Here is a 2,910-nt window from a genome sequence, read left to right as displayed (position 1 = left end):
GGAATAGTGACTCTACTTTATAAAAAAAATGATAAGACTGACCTAAAGAATTGGAGGCCCATCACACTTTTAAACTTTGACTGTAAACTTTTTAGCAAGGTTTTAGCGACACGGATGTCCTCTGTTTTAGAGGAGGTAATTCACCCAGACCAAGCTTGTGCCATCTCAGGGAGACAACTCACCGACAGCCTCGTACTGATTCGAGACATCATTGATTACGCTAGAGACAGAAACACCCGGCTTGTCATCTTAAATTTAGACTTTGAAAAAGCATTTGATCGGGTCTCGCATCAATATCTCTTTCAGGTGTTGCAGCCATCGAAAAGGGCCCGATTGTTCCTACTTGGTGAGCTTTGCTTGGTTGAGACGCTTGCCCCCCCCCCCCCTGCTCCTCGGCTGACCAAGTAGAAACAATCTATTCGATGGCTGCCTTGTCTTGTAAGGCGACTCTACTCAGAGAAGTCACTCTGCAAAGTAGCAAGATTTCTTTTGCACAGACAGAAAGGGCTTCACCCGCAAAGGTAAAGCCTGCCAATAATAGAAACAACTCATTAGTGCTGCTCTCCACGGAAGTCTTTAGTAAAAGGCGAAAGACTTGTATGTTATGAAGAGAAACCAGAGTACGATTATCCGTCACTGCGGGAGCAGGGCATCAGGCTAGTTGGTATAGCCACCTTCCCCATGGTGAGCTTTGCTTGGTTGAGACGCTTGCCCCCCCCCCCCCCCCCCCCCTCCCCCCCCTTGCTCCTCGGCTGACCAAGTAGGAACAATCGGGCCCTATTCGATGGCTGCCTTGTCTTTTACTCTATGCAAAAGACAAGGCAGCAACAAAAACACCACGAGAATCCCGTATTGAGGCTTTGTTCTGACCGCTCATTCGGTGTCGCGTTTCTTTCAAGCAATTCTCCCGGTTAGCCGACACTCGGCTCGCTCCCATAGCCGTGTTAAAGTCTACTTCGCATTCACTCTCTTTTCTCAGCAGACTCTTGGGATTTTATCTATAAAATGAATTCCTTCACTCAAACTATGTTAAAACTGCTTTGTCGTTCATATTTACCATGTCTAGAAAGATTTAAACAAAAAAAACAACGTTGTACTTTGCAGTAAAAGAAAGAGCAAATCTAAAGTTTCAGGAATCCGAGAATAAGCTTACTTTCATGAGTGCTTCACGATTTCGGATTTTGCTATAAAATGAATTCCTTCACTCAAACTAAATTAAAACTGCTAAACCGCTAATCTGTTACATGTAAGGCAGATGTCAAATTCACCGAAATAGGATCTAAGGGTATTCGGCCAATCGAGCTGTAGCAGCTTCGGTAAAAGAGTATAAGTTGAAGAGTTTGTGAATAAAGGTGTGCGCACACATAGTGTGCTGTACGAAAATAGGCAGGGAGCAATGCCGGCTGGGGTATATGTTCTTGTATGTTGTCTGACTGTTTGATTTGAATGTGTTGTGTAAGTGTCCTGTTAAATGTTACATGTTTGGGCTTTGACACGCTTCACTGTGGTTGTTAACTGTGTGGTGTGTCCTGAAATGTTATATGTTTGGGCTGTGTGACATGCTTAATGCTTGTCAGTAGCTACCCACTTATTCATATATAGCAACTGACAACATAAGAAGTCCGGACATACTTTGATAGTAGTTGTAGAAGTATCCTTATTGATAATAGATCACTAATTCATAGTGATAGAACAGTAGATGAACAGGTGCTTGCACATGTCTCACGAAAATAAAATGGGTGTATCATTGCTGATGGCAGAGCAATACTGCCAAACTTATGAGTTCTTGTGGCAAACTTGATTCAGTGTCTTGACGTGTATACGCTGTTTCGCTGACTTGATTGTCACAAGAAACAAAGTGTGTTTGATAAGATCCGACCATTTTATTACGGGAGGATCAGTATGTATGGATTCTGATGTGACTGATAAACCCATTCGTATCTTAAGCATAATCTAATACATGAGACAACGCCCTGGCACACGATAAAAAAAAAAAGAGAGAGAGCGGTTTTGTGTCCCCACAGTCCATAATGTAGAAAAGAGAGAAAAAAGCCTTTCTGATTTGGTGTGTGTGCTCATAGTGCAGAGTGTAGAGAAAAGAAAGCCGTTTTGGTGTCACGGGTGTTGTGACTTACACACACACATTTCTAAATTGAGAAAGGAAATTATTTTAGAGGAAGCACTAGAGTTTAGATCCCACATTTGTTGATAGGCATTCATTTATTTCTTCACTTCTGATGAAGTTTCAACAATAAACAACAAACTTTGTATTATGAGAAAGAACCAGAATCATTCTTCAGGAATCCGAAAATAAGCTCTATTTTATGAGTTATGCACGAATTCGGATTCTCCTATAAAACGAATTCCTTAACTCAAACCAAGTTAAGACTGCTTTGTCCTTCATATTTATTCATGTCTAATCAAGTTTCAACGATAAACAACGTTGTACTTTGTAGAATGAGAAAGAACTTCTTCAGCAATAAGCATCTCTCGACATATGACGAAATACAGATTTTGCTATAAAATTAATTCCTTCTATCAGCCTGACTTAAAACTGTTTGTCCTCCTTATTTATCCACTTCAAATCAAGTTTCAACAATTAAAAAAATTTGTAGTTTGAGAAAGAACAACTTAATCTTCAGCAATCAGTATAACAAGAGGTGCAAATGCCAACCATACATACCTAAAAGGTGGAGCGGAAGTATTCAGCTGCAAGTAGGTGTGAATGTTCGACCATAATTTGTAAAAAGCGGGTAAGAAAAGGTTCGAATGCCCGACTATATATTAACAAAAGCGGGAGGAGATGTCTTCGGATGAGAGTGGGTGAGAATTTCCAACCATAATCTATAAAATACGGTGAAAAAATATATGTGAATGCCTCATAGAACACTAAAAGCGGAAGTGTTCGGC

General features: G+C 40.6%; 1 non-coding gene across 1 annotated transcript; it reads right to left on the bottom strand.

Annotated features, from left to right (window-relative positions):
• Positions 1-510: 510 nt before the first annotated feature.
• LOC140279107 (U5 spliceosomal RNA) lies at positions 511-624 on the bottom strand. Its single transcript, XR_011909303.1, has one exon. It is a non-coding gene; the product is annotated as a U5 spliceosomal RNA (small nuclear RNA).
• Between the last annotated feature and the right edge of the window lie 2,286 nt (positions 625-2,910).

Source organism: Leuresthes tenuis, unplaced genomic scaffold, assembly GCF_036924035.1.
Source record: "Leuresthes tenuis unplaced genomic scaffold, fLeuTen1.0.hap1 SCAF_20, whole genome shotgun sequence".
In the NCBI taxonomy this organism is placed as follows: domain Eukaryota; kingdom Metazoa; phylum Chordata; class Actinopteri; order Atheriniformes; family Atherinopsidae; genus Leuresthes; species Leuresthes tenuis.
The sequence above is the reverse complement of the archived record's forward strand: the minus strand, read 5'-3'. Positions and strand labels throughout refer to the sequence as shown.